Raw genomic sequence first — 21,090 nt, forward strand, 5'->3', positions numbered from 1 at the left:
AGAGAGTTAGTCAATGAGAGCTGTTTACATTGCTTGCTTGAGCTGGGTACAGAAATCAACTGCCAGATCCGTAGATATATATCACAGACCAACTCTGGAATTATTACACACTTAGGGTGGAATTAAAATCTTGTATGAGCTATTAATGATAGATTTTCACAGGAAGATACAGGCCGGTAGACCTGCAACCAATACATCTATTGTTTGTAACCTTTCTTTTGTTTTTATTTTATTTTATACTGTATGTTTCGAATTGCTGACATTAAGTATGTGTATTTGGTATAAGCTTCATATGTAAGCTGGAAGCTGAATATACAATTATATTTCAGTTTTCTTTGTGAAATGTCATGATGTGACGTTTTAGTTTCAAAATACGGGTTCAGTGCCTGTACTTGGACTGCTCAAAGCTTATTCTCCGCTCCTTAAAAACAATTTCTCCTTTTTTAAATAACGGAAAAGAAGGTTCCCTGTAATTGCAGTCCTAGAACACTCTGCTTATTGTTTGAAATAGATATGGACGTGATTGTTGGAAAGAAAACAGTGTATTCTTTCTTTCAGCACGTGTACAAACACCGGACCTATTGTTAGTACTTCACATATACTGTACATTGATGAGTAGCTCTAAAAAATAAGTTTTACTCCTGTCCAGAGACTTGGCTAAAAAGCCAACAGCAGGTTAGTTTACTTTTCATTTTAAGATGCAGGTTTATTGTTGTTTTCTAACTAAGTTCCCCTCCTCCTTCCACACTGTGGACCCCTTTACACGGCCAGGCTACTGTTTGGCCTGCTATCAGAGAATGGCCATTGAATTCTGAGGTGGCTGCCCCTAATTGTCAAATTGCTTGTCTGACTGGAATATTATTATTGTCTTTATGACCCTTAATTTTGATGACAAGTGCTATATAAATTACACTTGTTCTGCAGGTATTGCTCTGGACACTGTTCTGTGCCTCCTCACATCCTTCTTCAGTGTCTGTCATGGATTTCTAGTCTGACATGCCTAACCTTTGTCACTTACTTTTCATTCAGTCTTGTTGATATGTTACATTTCTTCATTGAAAAGGTTCATTTTCACAGACTATTATGTTACAAAATGCAAAAGAGGTTGTTAACTTTTAGCTTTCTACTTTGAAATACCCATTTTGTTATGTGCGTCACTCACCTTTAATAAAACAGTCGTTAAATATTGATAGACAACAGGATGTTTTTTTTTCCGTCTTGGGTAAAATTGTGAACTTAGTGCCTTGAATCAAAAAATCAAATTTGAGAGGTAATTATAAAATAATTGTAACATTTTAACAATTACCTTTTGCATAAATAAAAACAGAAACATTTTTTTTGGTTTCACACATACTTGGTTTCTGATCCCATATGTTCCTGTCTTTTATTAATTTGAATTTGCTTTGTTATGCAGCTTGAAGCCAAAGAACAAGTTGAAGCTACTGTAGCAGCACAAGACATTTAAATATCAGCATTGCTCATTAACATGCAGAGATATTGCAGTGAACGACAATTACATTTATCTTGTGTTGTGTTTCAGCACTGGCCTTGGAGAGTCATTAATGCTTTTTTGAGAATGCACATTTACCTCAGCTGGCAGCACAAGAAAGCAGTTAGAATATTTTATGGTATATTCCTTTCAACATTATATCAATCCGTGCTTTAAAAATAAAATATATTTAACATTTTTATTAAACAAAATGAATACGTAAAGACTAATTACAGTGTTGTAGCTTGTATTACAGTATTTATTTATGCATTTATATCAGTGCTACTGTATAATTATCTTTAAAGCCAGATTCTATTTTTTAATTCTTAAAAATTGTCCCCGGGAATTACTGTAACTTAACCATTTAAGTTATGTAATTTCACATTACTCGCTGTATTTTAAAGCAGCGTTGTGACCTGATTGTGAAGGCAAACCAAATTTGCAGAACTTTCTACTGCAATAATTAAGACAATGTCTGCAGGAGAACTTCCTTATTTGCCATAAAGCAAAGCTGTGACAGAATCAGAAAACTCCTGTTGGTGAACTTTGTGAGTTACCTATGATAGGAAAAGATAACAGCATGGTCATAAACAAGGTTCTTCTGAAAAGGCCAGGCCTGCAAAGAGCAAGGGAGTCTTCACTCAGGACCCATAGAGCAGTACATCGATCAAATTATAATATTAATGTCAAGAGGAAGAACTCAGGCACCACCGTACACAAATGACATATAATATTCAACATGTAAAGCTTTCTACAGCATGTTAGGCAATTGAAGGAGCAGCAGTACTGATTAAAATGGTGAGTAAGAGGTTCAAGATTAAACTTGGTCACAGTATGTCAAGGAACATTGGTAACATAAGGTAATGTTTCATATGGAATCTGTGCAGGTGACCTCCGTACCTTCGTTTACTCCATACATTTCAGTTTTTAAAGTTTCTTAAGGAGTTACTGTACATAGCTTACAAAATGTGTCTTCCTTTAATCAAAAAGGACAATGCAAGCAGATTGGTAAGATGGAAGTTGCCATGACTCCTCAGTGCTACTGTAGCCAAGTCATCCAGTGTCACCTGGTTGATACTCTTTTTGTCTGTGGAATGCAGTCCTTGTGAATTGTTTTATACCACGCTTGATTCTAATAATTATCATTAGTAGTTGCAAAATATTTACTGTTTGCCTCTCTGTCCCATGAACCTTGTTCATAAAATTTCATTTCATTATACTTCATTTATTTAAGGTATAATATTATTGCTGAGGAAACAGATTCAAATCAAACCCTCCCCCCACACCCCCCTCCACACACCCCCGGCCAAGTTCTGAGAAACATTTAGTTGAAATTAAAACCAGTATGCAGAGCTGCCTAAGGGAATTTTTTTGTACATGTTTTCAGAATGTTTATGATTACTCATTCAGATAAACTATCGTAATAAAGCTTTTATTCCATTGATGAATTGAGCTGAAACCAACTATAATAGATTGCAACACGTCTGAGGCGAAGCTTCTGTAATTTCTATTATAATTGCTTTAGTGACTAATTCCTGCTTTGAAGAACACCACAACAGCAGAGCCTCAGTCCTAATTTATTATTCTGGACTACAATAGGCTGTGAAGAGATAGCCAAAGCTCCTCTCCCTTTTATGCAAGTGAAAACACCAGCCTGTGTCCAAATGCTTTGACAGTGGGTGGGTGGCTAATTGCAAACTCAAGGTGCTGTTTTGCTTGAATTTGTGATCAGAGCTTTTCTGTTACTGCCATTGCGAAAGAGTTTCAAAGCTAAACTCGTCTGGATATGCTCTTTTCCTTTTTCTCATCATGTACTCTATTTTAGATCTAATCCTCACTGTTACGATCACTGTCGATCATAATACACTGATCACAATATGTGGCTGGTATCCAAAAAACAGAAAGGAGGACAGAAAATACTGAAATGTACCGTACCTTGGTGTCGTTTTAATATTTTTGTGTACCATTGTACATTGTGTAATAGATTGTCTGTTTCTTTTATTAAATAAATCACAGATATTTAAGATATTGTAAGACTTCATGATATAAACTGTAAATAGTGTTTGTTTAAGCATAAAGGTTTTTGCATTTGTTCACTGAGAGGATTTTAGATTGTTTTTTTAATTATTGTTGAATCCCAGCATATTTAATCCTATTTGCATACTATTTTTCAGAACACATGGCATGGTTCATTTTGAGAGGCTAGAAAACGTGTTTGTATTCAATTATGCAATTTCATGAATACATTAACATTTGGATCAAAATCCTACAGCCTGTCAGGCAATAAATGGTATAAATGGTCTAGATTTGCAATAAATAATTGTTCATTAATACTATGGCATGGTGCAGCAAATTAAAGTCTCACTTCAATGGGCACAGCTGTAGCTGTGGCTCTGTCCCCTAGGACTAGAGTAGAGGGAAGACTGAAACTTTTCTACTTAACTTTATTTTTTTTTCTGTTACAATTACAGTGTCTTACAATGAGGAAAACATGAAGTAAAATCCTTCAGTGCAGAAGGTGTAGTGCAAAACTGAACTTGAAAATGAAAGTTGAGCTCCAATTGATAAAATACCTATTTTTAGGTTAAATGTGATCTTTTTTTTCTTGAAAGCTTAATTGCTGTTCAAGATGCTTAATAGCAGGTTTTATTTGCTAATAAGGGACAAAGAAGGGACCAAGACGCGTCTGGTTGCACTCAACAGTCACATTTTACCAACCCAAAATAATAAAAAGTCATAATAGTAAAATTCTATGCACATCATTCATGTTTTCCTATCTGGGCTATCAGACCAATACAAGCTTCAAATCTCATTTCAGAACCATCTCCAATCACCATGACACATTATGCAAGCAACACTTGCTGCATATCAACGATCTTCATTCTGGCAAAGTCTAGGCTTAATAAAACCACCGAGGAAAGCAGGGGGTGCATCAGTGCAAAATCCAGAAAAAAAGGAAGCTTTAAGCAAGATTATCCAGGAAATGAAAAAGCAATAACATCTCACAGAGGTGATTTTGGCATTAAGAATGCTATCATCATCAGTCACAAACTTATCTACATCTTTGCCTCTTTGCCACAAAGGGGAAAGGACTGTAATTTCCAACTGAAAATTGAACTAGTCTCCAGCCCTTTTCTTTGTAAAGCTGCTTTTTTAATGTACTTTGCAGCTTAAGTTAACTTCATACAGAAATAATGGAAATTAGCTTTAATTGATTTAGGGTTGATACTTAATTCCCACACCGACCAGATAATAATGTAATAACTGATTATTAACTGAGTTCAACAAAATGTATACATTTTTGTGCTTCTGTATAAATGGTTCATTGAACTATTGATGCCAATTACTTTTCATATTTTCATCTCTCACTAGGAGAGAAATAACTGATTTGGAATCTTTCCTACTGATTTCTGCATTTTGCAGAGTACTCCGAAGAGCTCTGTGGCTAGGGTTGGACTGAAAACATTCTTCACTTGGAAAGTTTTTTTCACTCTTAAGAAGCAAATGGTATCAGAAGTAGCTCAGAGTGTCAAAGGTTTTGAAGTGAGTCATCACAAATTCTGTTATTGTTCTTATGGTTTTCCAGTTATACAGAAATAGAACATACTGTATAGGGAGTAGGAGGATTTTCAGATTTATTAAAAATACAGTAAGTCACTCTGACGGAAATGATCTATTCAATGCTCTAGAAAAATGAATGTCCACAGGCTGATTTGAGCTTTTGACAGGGCACATGGAATAAGTTTAAGAAAAACCTTATCTACCCGTATCATATCATATAAAGGCCTTATAATACAGGAATGGCACAACAGCAGCAGAAATCTGAGTTTGTTAAATGAATGAGAAAGTAAAGTAAAATTGCTACAAAGTCATTTTCTGCAGGATTAGGAAAGTGTAGAAATAATGAAAAATAGCTTCAGAGAAACATACTTTACATCTCTCAGATTCAGATGCAGCCTTCATAAAATATTAACTGAAATAGAACAGTCATAGAACAGTGTCTGCGACACATGCTAAATGTCAAAATGTTCTCATAAAGGTCAAATAGAGGAAACAAACAAACAATATTGCAAAGTAAAGCATGCTTTAATAGTTTGAGCATCCAGGAATGTAATGTTCCAATGGCCTTTAGCCTAACACTGATCTCTTACTGATGAAGCAGGTTGCTTCTCTTGTATGCGCCCCATGACCTCTTTAAATTCCCATAATCTAATAATACAGAGCTGAATACATTATCTGTGACAAGCGAGCCATCTGGTCTACTCCTGCTGCAGCAGGTTTGAAACACAAGCCTTAACCCTGCATGGCTGGAATGCTGTGCAGGAGAATATTTCAAAATGTAGAGAAACCGAAGCTCTGTTTTGAGAAATACACTGCAATACAACAAGATCCGAAAACCTCTGTGACTCTAGCTTCTAAAATCTTCAGTGCAGTACTACTAAAGGAAGAGCTTGTAAGCATATAGCTCGTGATTATGAGGCAGCTGTTCGTGAAAAAACTCTTGTCGTGTAAAAAGTGCATAGTTAAGGATGTTTGAAGAATGAGAAATGTAATGTCATCAGGATACTTGTGCATAAACATCACAAACCAGCTTAAAACTAAAACATTAGCCACTTAGATTCCCAAGTAATATACTATTTACTGTACTTTAGTTTTCTAGTCTTGACCATGCTATCAGTGCCATCTTCCTACTGCAGATTAAATGTCTTTTCATATTACTGTATGCTATTAATGACATTGCTGCTGTTTTAGTTGTTATTGTCCTGTTCCATAAAATTTCTTACCCTATTCTGTGAATTTTGCTTTTAAGTGTGTGCTCTCTTCATTTCTGTTTCACTGCAATTCAGGCCTTACAGTTCTAGGATGGACCACAAATAGGTAGGCACTGGACTGAAGTCATACAAGCTTTTCCTCTCCAGTGTGCTACAAGGCACTGTTTTTTTTTTCTTTTTTTGTGAATTAACTTTACAAAGAAAAAAAAAACAAATGTTCTCCCAAAAAAATGAAATCCTTTTCATTTAAAAAAGGTCAGTGTTCTGACACAAAGGTGTAGGGGTCTTTGTGTTTCTCCTGTCCTGTTTGTGAACAAAATGTAATTTTCACAGGGGAATTGCAGGCCATTGTTTCTGCTTTCCTAGACTGAGAATACTGCTGGGCCTTCCTGTTGTGTGCTTAATATCTAGGTTAGGCTACTATTTTGGAGTGATAATAAGTTTAAAATGTTTGTAAATGTACTTCCTCATAAAGATAAGGTGTGAAGTAATATGTTCATGATCACAGCAATAAATATGTGTTGAATTTAGAATAAATTAAATTCATTTTTTCATATCAATTATTCTTATCTTCAGAAAATGTCTTCTCTACTTTACAAAATCTATTTCTCAGGTTGCCAGTGTGAGACCTCTTACTGTGAAAGAAAATACAATTTTCCTGAAACGCCCCGCTGTGGTGCACCTCCTACCAATCTGGAGAGGATTTATATCAAATTAGAGCTCAGGACAAGGCTGTCGTCTTTTATGATACTACTTTTGAAAATGACATGTACAATTATTTCCACGGTACATAATTCTTACCTAGGATGTCTGTTTTCAGCTTCATAAACGTCCTCAAACATTGAATTGTTTGGGTGTAAGGGTGTAAGAGTCCACACTGCTTAAGAAATCTATGTGGACAAATGTATTCATGAGCACTAAAAGGACTCTGCACAGGCAGAACAGGATATGAGAAACAATAAATAGAAAATAGTCAGAAAGAAGTCAGGGTATTGTTTTTATCAGCACAGCTGTTTATCTTCTTCCATAACCCTTTTGTGAAGTATTGACTCCTGTTCTCAGATTTAAATGCACTTCCATGTCGTTTCCAAGTTTTTTGAGAATCCGAAAGAGCTGCCATAGCACTGTTCCAGATTTTACTTCTTGCTTCTTCAGTAATATTACATTTACTATTAAGTTACATTATATAACATTGCATGAGCAGGATATGGATTTAAATCGGCACCTTGCATGTGGAAGAGCATTTATTAAAAATATATACTGGCGATGTTTAAAGTGGTTGGCAAGACTGCGCAGTGGTTAGCTTTACTGTCTTGCAGCACTGGGGCCCTGGGTTCAATTCCTCATCTGTTATCTGCATGGAGTTTGTGTGTTCCCCCTGTGTTTGTGTGGGTTTTCCCCGGTTGCTGCAGTTTCCTCCCACAGTCCAAAGACATACCGGTAGGTTAGAACAGGCCGTGGTGTGAGTGTGTGTGTGTCTGTGTTTGTGACTGTCTGCCCTGTGATGGACTGGGATCCTGTCTTGAGCCTTGCTGGTCGGGATAGGCTCCAGCTCCCCAGTGACCCTGAAGTTGTTAGGAAATAGTTGGGTAGATGGATGTTTAATAGCTAACTATCAGAGTCCTGTCAGAATATAAACATTTATGTTTTTTTTTCCATTAGGGTTTGATACTGTCTACATGCAGACCATCAAGTAAAAATTGGTTTCAAATGCAGCTGTTTTGATGTCAAGAGTTTCCAGATGATGTATAAGGACCAAGCACATTTGTTAAATAAAATCAAAAGGTGTGCAGTAATGGAATCCACAGTAAATTCACCAAAACTAAAGTGCTCTCATAAAGAAAAGAAACAGCCTGAAAGAAAAAATCAAAACAGTAACAGAGCTGATCAGCTGCAGTTCTTTTATTTTCCGGGGTGTTTCATTATAACTGCGATCTTCTGTGACACGTTGGTTCTCGGTAGGTTAAGAATACAAGCAGTATGTGGGAAAATACGTGAAGCAGAGCTGTTCCACTGGGATGTTATCTGGAGCAGCCCATTAGAGCAAAGTTATAACAATCTAACACTGTGAGTTAGACATATTGTTGTACGGAATGGAACAATGCATCCAGTTTAGATTGTTTTACTGAACTGCGCAGAAAACAATATAACTAGCCACCTGAGACAGGAAAAAATATGTAACTGTTATAGTAAAAAAAGAGCTCAGGACCTTGTGGGGATTTCTTTAACGTATAGCATGCTCAGTAAATAAATTATCAACAAGAAATAGGAGATTAGAACTTTTAAATAAAACACATAAAAAATGTTATCTTTCTTAATGAAACAGCTCTGTTCAAATTATAAATTTGACTGCTTTCAATTTTACATTGACATTTTAAAGCCTAAATTTCATATCTTTACTGTTTTTTGATTAAGCAGTGTCTCAAAATCTTTAGCTGAAATGTTTAAGGACTTTATTGGGTATATGTAAAAGAGGGATATGTATTACAAATCGTATTATTTTACCAAATGAAATTATAATTGAATGAAAAACTGAAAAAACTTTAAAGATGTAACATCTCCTCCTCTAACAGATAATAATGCAACTTTAGCAATTTAACCTCTCTGAGAATATTTTGAGGTGGTGTAATAACTCTGTAAAAACGCTTTAGTCTTCCATTATTGTCACATCCTGAGTGTGGAATAGCAATAGATAGTACAATACCACTTTTATGTGTGCAAAATGAGTTTGTGAGCTTGCATATTCAATGTGGTTGAGCATAAAGAAGTGGCACATGAGCTCACTGTTTTTAATCACACTGAAACAATGAGACATGTCAATGAAAGAGAGGAAATGCACTCGAGGATTGACACTGAGAGGAATGTCACAAAGCTAAGTTGCTAGGGCATGGAGAAACATGATAACTCGTCTCTTGCAGCACTATAATTTGACAGAAAGCACCCTTAATCAGCGCAGACCTGGTCAACCACAAACAAGGGACCTACTAGAGCAGAGTATTATCAGATTTGGAAAGGCCACCGGAGACATTCAATTCATATAACAACAGCTATGGTTCCAAACCAAACTGAGTGTCATGAAAGAGCAGTAAACCTGAACATAGTCTTATGGCACTTCGACAATGGCGACATCATGATTCTGTATATTCAGGGTGCATAACTGCTTCTAACGACAGAAACTGGTGAGGTATTTGCAGTAAAAATGACGTATGTACATTTCTGATTTGAATCCACACCACTTGTAAACACCTGATAATATTTCCTGACCTTTTCATTTTCTGCTTTTTTATTTTTGTCGCACTTTTTGTGCTGGCCTTATTGCCACTTTCTACAGTAAATTCATTCGATTGTACTAGCATGTTATTAAATCTATTTTTCACTTAGTACACACATTTAATGTACGTTTTGCAGATATTCACAGTCAGCCTGGATATAGACATCTGCTAAATTAATAAAAACAAGCCCCGTGATACCAAATACTGGAATTTTGTGTTGTTCTAATCAGTGTCTCATTAGAGAATCAGGAAAGATTCCCCAAAGTCTGTGTTTTTGTATTTTAATGTGACACTTCGTTATTTAAAGGTGGTAGCACATTGGCATGGGTGGTCAATATGGAGTCAACTTGTTGTTGTTAAGAGAAATCTCATTGCACATCATAATGTTAAAACATTTTGGAACCTCTGTTCTACACATTGTTAACAGTAACTGTTTAACAGCAGTGTAATCCCTTAACCTTTCAGCACAGTAATATATGTCCCACATGGCTATAGTCATTCAGGACTTTCTTTATTACTCTGGCATCAACTGCATAGTCAGCAACATTACATTAACTCCATTGAGTACGTATAGGATGAATTGGGTAGACACACAGTACATTAGATTCACCTCATGTCTCTAATTCTGCAATTGCTCTGCAGACTGATTGCAGAAGCACTGTGGTTTTCCTTCTACAAGTCTGCCAGTTGGTTCTGTGCCTGTTGCAAGTTTACATGTGATCCAATGGTTAATACACTAAAGTTTTTATGTATTCTAGTATGTAGGGGTACCGGATTTGAAAGTAACAAAAAACTCATACCTGATGGGATTTTTGGAATCTATAAATGATAAAGTTATAGCGCAGTAAAACATTGACAGGTGTTTCAAGTTTAGAATCTCCTCAGAAGAATTAATAGAGGTTGCCACTGCTAGCCATTGGTTCATTTTTTCATTGTTGAACTAGGACAAAATTTCTACAATTTAGCTTCTACCATCTATGGATTCATTCAACTGATAATTCATCCATCCATTTGTTTCCGTTCTTGCAACGGGCATAAGGCAGGATATGGATGCTAGTCTAAGTAACTGCCAATCATAAGGATCAAATAGCAATTAAAAAGCTGGTTATATCAAAACCCTGGACTGGAGCATAGCAGAAGGACTACTAGTTGAGCAGCCCCAAATTAGAGGGCAGCAATGTAAGAATCACAAATGTGAAAAACATGATAAAAAGAAATAAGGCTGGTATTACGACACATTGATTTTGGATTTACTACTGCCTTCCACATTAATATTTGATATTTAAACTGTGAACATTTTTATCTGACAACTCTCCAGAGCCCCAGTAATGGAAATTATTGGAAATGGCTAGTTAGAAATGTATTAAGTTGTTGTAGGTAGAAATCTTTTTTATTTCATTTAATTGCTTAGGCAAAACTGCTGGAAATGAAATTTGCTGTCATAATTATTTTATGTTAGTCAGCTACTGTATCTTTTGTGTAGTAAAAAAACAGAATCTAATACAGGAGACAATATTTGCCTACACATCTGAATAGCAAATTCTTTCAAAAATAATAATGTGATGGCATGAAATGATGTGACATTATATGTTTCCCCAGAGGTAAAAGCGGAAGACACACATTTTATTTTATTTTTTTGTCAGAGGATCAAGTGTCTGTGCTGCACATAGAGGTCTTGCAACCCCAGCAAAGATTTAAACTGAATATCCTTAGTTATGATCCTTAGTTATAACACTGATCCTTAGTTATGACATTATTGTCCATGACTTCAAAAAATATTCCTTATCACTTTTATATCTCTGGACAAATACATTATCAAAAGTAATTAAACTGTCACTCTCGTTAGAGGCTAGAGAAATGAATGGCTCTTTAATGGCTATGGTGAGAAATAATATATTGACCTTGGGTATACTGTCATTCCGGTAATCCTTATGGTGGATGTTATCACGCCACAAACGTCCTGATTAAAAACGTGTCACATTTCTAAACATACAGATAATCGCTAGCTTTTCGTCCTCTGTTAGCATAGTTTAGAAAAACCTTAAAGAATACCGCTACCGTAATATTTCAAACACAAATGTGTTTAAAATCCTTCATTCTTTACAAAGAGATAATACACAACTGCACAATAAAAACATAATTAACAAACTCTAGATTATCTTGGATAATTATAGCTTTCCTTTAGAGATGACTTCCAGTGCTTTACTATAGAGTGGTTGTGGTAGTCAAATTAAGCATTAGGGATTGTTAGAATGGAAATAAGTTTCTGTGTAGATTCATTCTGGTTTTCTGTTTCTTAAGTGTCAAAAGTAATCTTTCATTTTTATTGTAAGGCCATCTTAGAAACAGACTGTTCAGGCTCTTTCAGGAAAGAAACAGCAGATAATAAGAAATAAAATCTTGAATTCTGCACAAGGGGGACAGAGATTTGTGTTTATCTATGGGGAAATTAAGTTTCTGAAAATAGGAAGTAATTCTGTAACAATAGCAAGACAAAAAAATCACAAGTTCTTTCACTACATAAAAGTGTCATGGACTTTTTTCTTAAATTTATTGAGTGCCAGCTGCACCAGAAATGTCTAGAACAAAATTTACCCCAAATAATACTTTCAGCACCTTGCACTATATATTTCACAAGTTAAACTGTGTTTCTAACTTTCTAGCTGTTTTCTAACTGTACTTTGAAATGGATATGCGGCCAGGAATCAATGAGTAATCTTTTAATTTTTCAGACTCTGTTAAACCTAATTTAACTAACGCTATCAAGATTAGTGTGAACTTTTATAAAGCAATGTATTGCAGGAATCAAGCAAAAATACAGTCTGTTGCTTTGGACAAGATCAGTTTGTGTTGTGGCATAAAATACAGCTATATTTTCTCTTCAAAACTAACTTATGAAATAGAAAAACATGAAGCAGAGGTTCATTGTAAAACTACAAGTTTAATTTTTTAAGCCCCTTAAATTTGAAGTATGGTAGTGTAGTCTGTAAAATGAACAGTACAGCATTGTACCAAGTACATATATTTATATATTTCAGAGTCTCCCCATATGACTGCAGTGGGTGAATTAAATCCAGCACCTAATCACTATATTTACTGGGAAAAAAACAAGTCACAAGAGACTTGAGGTGTTTTCAGGTATATGTTATGTTTGGATTAGGAGGGTTAAGGGCTAATATGAATTACTGATAACATTTTCCACTCCCTGTCAGCCAACAAGCTGATATATTTTAAACAGGGGCAGATTGATCTGTTTATACAACTAACATATTGGGGTCATACTTGAAAACTACTATATGAGTGAGCGCTAACTGATTAGATTTTGAAATGGAAAATATGGGTTATGTCAGATGGTAATAGGAAATGAGGGCTACATGATTTTTTTTTCTTCTTTTCAAAGAACCAAACATCCATCCCTGGCTATGAGAACAAGTTTTGGTTAATTATTATTTCCACAAGCAAGGAACAGGAAATCATTGCATCAAGTTTTTTTTTTTTCCCCCTCCATGCTCAATTATTTACGCAGCTGCACATCCCATGAGGGGAAGACTAATTTCTCCACTTCAGAAATAAGGGTCTCCCGATTTCTTTCTGCAGAATGATGAAAAACACCAAAACACATTCCTAATGAAAAGAACACACAGGAAGCACATTATTATTCAATCATTCTCACCTACTGAATTCTGGCAGCCCTTTTTGCAAAGGAAGAACATTTTTTTTTCTGAAGGCTTCTGTGGTGGGTTGCCACTTTGAGATTTCCTCTTCATTCATTGCAAAGGAATTTGGCTCCCATTTCCTGCAGAAACTGGGCTCGCCGCTCAGCACATGCAGAGCCAAGCTTATATTTGTGTAACCACATACTGGGACTGATTCATTTAGAACAAGCACACCCTGTAAGCAGCATTCCATTAATGAACTATAGCACTTCATTATTCAAAGCCAGAAATGTGAGTGATGCATGGAGAATATGGTGATGCAGAACATGGCTTACAATTCCACTCCACAACTTGACTACATTAATTGATGTGATTACATGCTTAAAGGTGGAATAACATTGTGTTAAATATATACAGTACAGTATATAAGGTAGAAATTAAGAATCTTCATTTCAGAAGATGGCAAACCCCTGCTATTGTAAAATTATTGTAAAGGTATATCTGCAAATGCTTTATATAAGTTGAAATAATATTCAGTTGCTTTTTTGGGGTCTTTGGTAAAATTAAGCATTGTGCTGTTGTACTTTGTATTTACAACCACTTTTTTTGCATTGATCCAGGCTGAAGCAGGTATTTATAAATATATTTATATGATTTTCTTTACAATCTGAAAATTCAATATAGACATCCAATATATTCAAAATATAGCCAGACAGTGAACTCAGTAAATATTCTGTAGTGAGAACACCCTCTTCTGTTGTTCTTATCAATAAAATATATATATTTTTACTGTATTATGTTCTGTACTTACTTTATAAAATTAGTTTGCCACATTAAATTTGCCTGAAGCCAACTGCAAGGTAATAAATATCTGATATGGTGTCTTTTGATATAGGTTTAAATAATGAGAAAATGTGGAATTGCAGGAGTGGAGAGTGGCTGTAGGGAGTCTTTGTACATTTAAACTTCTCTGTTACATCTTACTGTTACTCAAATCGCTTTCCACTGTGTCTTTATTGTACTGTGATTTGTAATGTTAAACAACAGGCAATTAATTTCCCACAGGGAAAAGCAACAGATGGGACTAATATACAAGGTGCCATAATAGGAGTGTTATTGAGATCCATTGGTTTTAAGTCCTCTGAAAACAAATATCCAAAGTATTTAAGCTGTTGCTTAATCTTTCATTTCCAGCTCATATTAATTTCCAACAGGTCTGCTGCTTTGTTTTCATTTAAAATCAAGATGATAAAACAATCCTATACATATATCTGCAGCAGATTTTAAAGTCTCATTCAGATTTAAGAAGCAGCACTATATAGACAATAATCATCTTTATTTTATATAGAGCCTTTAATGAAATAACATCACAGGGCACTTTACAGGAAAACCTTAATACCTTAAAAAACACATTAAAATATATGTTCAGCATGTATTTAAAAAGCAAAATCATTCAACACAAAAGAAACAGTACAAAAGTGAGTTTTTAAACAAGATTTCAAATTTGCAGGATCTAACATGAGCCAGAAGAGCATTTCACAGCCTAAGAGCACTGAAAAAGAAGATAAGATCACTTTATTGGCCATATACAATTTCTTGTATTCGGAATTTGTCTTTTCACATACAGTACCCCAGCTTGCTCTCCATGAGACACACAGACAGGGAGAGAGAAGCTTGGGGTCAGAGTGCAGGGTCAGTCTTTTATATGGCGCCCCTGGAGCAGTGGGGGTTAAGGGCCTAACTCAGGGGCCCAATGGAGTATGATCCCTCTGCCGGCCACAGGATACAAACCAGCAACCTTCCAGCCCCAGGCGCAGATCTTTAGCCACAGAGCCACCCAGCACCTCCAGAATGCACTGTCTTCTGAAATTTGTAGCCTTATTTTGGAGACAGAAATTAGACCCCAGTGTGAAGGTATATGTGGAGACAGCAGGTGACTAATGTAATCACTGAATAATTCATTCAAAACCTTAAACATAAACAACAGTATTTTCAATTGTATATTCTGAATTCCACAGGGAGCCAATACAAGCAAGCGTAAACAGGAATAATATGCTCATTAGTTATAGTTAGAACCCAGACAGTTCTGAACATATTGCAATAGATTAAGAAACACAAACCCATAAGCTATTACAATAGTCCAGCCTGGAAAAGAAAAATGCATGTATCAAGTTCTCCACACCAGCCAGGAAGAGAACCGATATTAGTTACTAATTAGATACAAGATACTAGTAGTGTTGCAAAGATAGAAAACAGACACCTTCACAACGTTTGAACCTGAGTCTCAAATGCCAAAGTAGGATCAAAGGTGATACCAAGATACCAAATGTATTTGGAGTAGACAGACTACATGAAGGTGCATGTCATGGGATAGCTGTAAGTCTTTGTACTCCTCATGCACATAGCTCAGTCCTTAAGACTTGTTTTTCGTTCTGTTTACCTCCTCTGCATAATGACCTCCAGAAAAAATAAACTGACTCACCTCACGCTACACATACGGAAAACACTTTAAACAACCGTTAACTCGTCAAGAGGGGCTGGCGCCAGTTATAGAGAGGAGGCAGCTTTATCCCTGTCACGATTTCGACATTATTGTCCGAGGCTCTGAGGTTACTGAACAAAGCCATGTACTGTAGAAACAATGATTGGACTTTATATCCCACAGCAGGGCTATGAACACTGTCAATGCAGTCCGTCAAACAAAAAAGGAAGTTAATTATGTCCTTCAGATTATTGATAAATACTGAGATAAGAAGAGTGGTCTGGGGGACAGGTCATGCCACTGCAACATTTATCGGTGCGTCCCTATCTTTATCTACAGTATACCTACAGTGTATACCTACACTTCTCATTTTTTTGCCAGCTTTTGACACGGCACATCTGTGGCAGCTCATTGGCTGGATTTGATAAGCTTGCTTACTAACTCCTTTACCTTATGCTTTTATCCACAGTGACTTGCATTTTAACATAACTGGTTATTTTACTGGAACAATGCAGGTGGAGTATCTTGTTCCAGGATATTGTAGCTGTGTCTCACCTGAGATATGAACCCACAATGTTCCAATTATGTGTTTTGAAACCTAACCAATGCTCTACACTGCTGCTCCACGATCTGCTATTCAGGCAGCAATGGTTCCTGGCCTTTCTGAAAGGAGTTCAGAAAGATGTCTTGATAGACGTAGATGGCTACCATCTCGGCTTCTGTACGTACTACTCTCAACAAATAATTGCCAAGCACAACTCTTTTTCTGAAGTAAGAACTAGGTTTTGATTTCTCCTATGATGTCTGGGATCTTATATGGAGAAGAAAAGTTTGCATTTAAATTGTCACCAGAGGCAAGTTTTTTTATATCTAGTGCCTTACAGTACATCTAGGAACTAGTCCCTTAACTGTAATCTGGCCCACATTGATGTCATTCCTGCTTCAAATGCTTATGAGAGTCCTGTTGTGTGTCACAGATGAAGGCCCTACTGTTACAACTAGCCCTAATACTACTATTGAAGACTGGCTGGTATTCTTTTAATGATTGACATGCAATCGAAGAATATGTTTTAGATTATATTACCGTTTCTGTTTCACATGGGTTTAGAAATTTCACTAGTGAACAGCACTAATGTGTATTCTTTAAGGACTCGTGACAATGGAGGGGGGAGTGTATTCTGACTCTCGCATAGTATTGCTTATCCTTCTGTTCCCCTTAAATTAATACTTAAGATTAGTTTTACTATCTCCAGAATATTGTAGTTTGAACTGTCAAAAATAAGCATGCTCATGTGTTTGTGCAGAATGAAAACATAGACATCCCATGATAAAGGAATCCCATCTCAAACAGTAGGATGTCTCTAGATTTTCTAATAAATATTATGTGTCTGCTTTGTCTTTTGCACACAACAACATGTGAGTTTCACTAATTACAACATAACTACAGTTTGCAAACAATACCAAAATGCCAACACATCTCTGATCACAACCTTATAATCTGTAATGACATGAACACAGATGTAAACTCTTCACTTGAGAGGTTGTATGAAAAAGCAGGAAGCATGCGTCTTGTGCTGGTGACTTACTTAACTGACCCATTTCAGCTAGACATTTGGCAAAGATTTTTTTTCTCAAGGCTAGAAACTGTAGTTTTAATAATATTTGTAATGATGGTGGGATTCAAGAGCATTCCAAGAGTGTTAAGAACCCACTTGCTGAATGAGAGGGTGGCTGAGTTGGAGAGCACACAGAGAATGCCCCGAGCCCAGAGGAAACAAGACTGGATAGTATGGGGAACGGGGAGCAGACTGTTTGCAGACTGGTGAACCAGAGCATGATGCAGGTAAATAAAGTCCAGATCTGTCATCCAAGACAAGCAAAAGGTTCTTAACTAGGGAAAGTCTGTAGCAGACAAAGCCAAGAGCAAATCTGGGAGTCATGATTGTGTTACAGTCCAAGTACAAAGCCAGAAGTTGATGTCCAAAACAAACAGAAAACCAAAGCTGAGGAAATGATCTGGGAAGATGACCAGAAACAAAGCAGTAGTCAGAGCACAAGCAAAGACAAACAAGGGAACAAACATGGAGACAACCCTCAAAGAGCTCAGTGTCCAAACTTAGTGACAGATCCCCGAGCTCTGTCAGGTCAGAGTATTTACTCTGAGGAGCACCTGGAACGGGTGAGGTCGTAAACCGACTCCAGGTGCACCAGGGCTCCAGGTGGTGAATTTGTTGCAGCAGCCAGAGAAGGGAGACAGGCTGATGACAATGTTACCAGCTGCCACACCAAGTCTAGCTCGTCCCACAATTCAGCAGCCAGGGCCAACATGACAATAGTGAGACAAATTTTATTAATTCTTTCATTTCTGTCCTTATTCTTATAACTTCCCCTTCTATCTCCTAGTGGCTGAAACTACAATCAGTGAATTCTACGTTTGTGTGGAGGGGGATACTGCAACATATTCAATCCCTTACACTACATTATGAATAATCAAAAAAGTTCTTGCACTTACCAGTTTTTCACAGTCCTACCCTTTAAGGTAATGATCGTTTTTAGTAGTTGAACATGGCAATCACTTTACTGAATTTGCAGATATTTTTAATTATAACTGTTTGCTTTGTGGGATCTTCAGTCATGCTGTAATATACTGGGAATATATCTTTGTTCTAAATGTGCCTGTGCTTTGCAATACAAGAATTTCTGTCCCACCCTTTACTTGGTATACTGGGTTACACCTGTAGGAGACATAAACTCTTTTACTGTGATTGTTGTATTATCCATTGGTAATTAGTTGTCACTAAAACATATGTCTCCTGTATAAGAAAGAACTGTTTATAATAGCTTTAGCCTGAAAAAAACCCTAACCACCCATCGATCCATTTTCTAACTACTTTATCCACTTTATAAGGTTGTGGGGAAGCCAGAGCATTTCTCCAGCAAGCAACAGGTACTCATGTCACTCTCATGGATGTTGTAAGGGAACTTATTGGCTCCCCAAAGTGTGCTCTATGCCCCCTGGACACATCAGGTACATCTTTTTCATTAGAGTGGAAATGTCTGGATTTGATTCAGTTTTTCTGGAAAGGGTAGCTTTTATCTACTGTTCTTAAGAAGAGTGTTCCTTGCTCTCTTCTCATGATGTTATCCAATGAAAACTCTTCATTCAATCTATCTATGTTGCATAAACTAATGTGACTGGCTGGCATCGCTGTCAAAAAAGTAATGGCTTTGTGTTGGTAGCTACAGCTTTCCTTATCCCTGGTGGCTTTTGCCTGGTGCCAAAGGGCCTTTGCTGTTGCCATTATTATCTTGATCACCCAGCATCATATTCCACCTGTCCTTCCCTTCCATCCTAACACCCGTTATATTCTCAAGGTTATTAAACAAGTGGAACAAGTCAACCATTTTGTATCTCTAGGCAAATAATCTACACAGCCTTCTTTTCAACATTTGCCTTAAAACATCCACAACTAGACATTTCTGAGCTAATGGGGTAATAGTTCTAAATTACGCTAAGATTACAGGACTCTTACTTATAATGATACAAGAAGCCACATTTTTCCTTAAACAAGTTTTAAACTTTCCCCTAGATCTCAGTGATTGATTGATTGCTTTTTAAATTTCACTTTAAAGCACTCCCTTCCTCTACTGGCAATCATCTCCAAAGTTTCAGTTTGTTTGGATACTCTTTCTCACCTCCATACCTATTCCCTCATGGTCTGTCTTTTGACCCCCCTGACCCTCTCCTCAATCTCATATTCCCACTCCATCCTCCCAATCTCCAGAACACCTGAAGAAACCTTCACAACTGTAACTGGAACTTTTTGTCTACATTTCTGCATGATGTTAACCTCTGCTTGTTGTTTGCAATTGTTTTGCATTTCGATAATCTGCAAGGACTTTCTATGAGATAAGGCACAGTAAAAAAGAAACCGGTAGAATTCAAGAATTAATTATAACAGATATTAATTAAATTGAATTTGTCATCACTGAACAGTTTAAAACAAGTGTATAGATCTTCTGCTTCCTAACTTTTTACACTCCCAATAATGACTAATAACAAGAATTAATGTACAGACCAAGCCCCCAGAAAGCAGATAATGACTTCATAACTTGCTAATATTTAAGAGTAAGCCTATTTACACATGCTGTCATTCTCCAGATGTGTTTTCTTATTAAGCTCCGTGCCAATAAAAGTGATTTGATATTTATATTGCATCATTACATTGTCTAAATTCATCTGGTTTCGGCACTGGTCTTTCTCAGATTTTTTAAATAAAATAGGTAATTCAAATAAAGATCCTATTTAATGAGATGTGGCATGAATCCACAATAAAGCAAGGCATTAGTTTGTTCCTGCTTTCTTGCCTACGGCATCACTAGACTGACATCTGACTAAAGCGCTGAGCTGTCTGCACAGATGGCTTCATCACAGCGGAATGCCCCTTAACTCAATGAAGAATTGCAATAAATCTGCAAGACCCCCTCTGCTTTACTTCATTGATACACATTCTCAAGATTATTCAACACTAAGTAGTTAACCAACAGACGAAAGCATATGCAGTTATTTAAAAACCCAATGTTATGTTTCTAGGTGTCTTGGGGTTTTTTTAACTGATGTATATTCTCATAACACTTTAGTCACCTTTCCGCAAGGTTAGTAGTTACATGGGGTTGAATTGCTTGCAATGATACTTCATTCCTCCATAGTACGTCATTTGAACATGGATTTTATGCTTGTGATTAACAGTATAAGCAGCATTAGAAATAATTACGTTCGGAGGAATGAAGAATATAAACAACGTAGGAATAAAATATCAAATAGGCCGCTTTTAAACCAAACTCAACAATCATGATCTTGAGAAAATAAATATGAAGATGTGATTTGGTTTACCAATATTGTGGTAGTCTCTGACCCATCATTTGTTTCACTCCCGCAAATAATGCAAAGTTTTCTTTAAAAAATTTGGAGAACATATGAGAACAATTTATACTTTAACACACAATTACTTATTCACTGTTTCACTGTAATCGGAAAAACTGCAGTTTTGCACCATAATTCCCCATTTTCCACCAAAAATAAATTAAAAATACTGACTATTTGCTGCAGATTTGTGCTCATGGAATTATTCCAGCGTTAACATGATATAAGCAGTGGGTCACAATAGTTTAGACTGTAAAAGAACTGTAACAATAACAAAAACAATAATTACACTTTTCCTGGGAACCCCACTCAAAACGCTTTACAGGTAATGGGGTCCCTCCTCCAATGTGTAGCACCACCTGGAAGATGCTACAGCAGACAAAGGAGGCCATGATTGATAAAGGCCAGGGGAAACTTTGGCCATAATATTGGGTGACAACCCTACTCTTTTAGAGAAACGCCTTGGAATTTTTCATGGCCACGGAGAGTCAGGAC

Source organism: Lepisosteus platostomus, chromosome 14 (assembly GCF_059453375.1).
Source record: "Lepisosteus platostomus isolate fLepPlt1 chromosome 14, fLepPlt1.hap1, whole genome shotgun sequence".
NCBI lineage: Eukaryota > Metazoa > Chordata > Actinopteri > Semionotiformes > Lepisosteidae > Lepisosteus > Lepisosteus platostomus.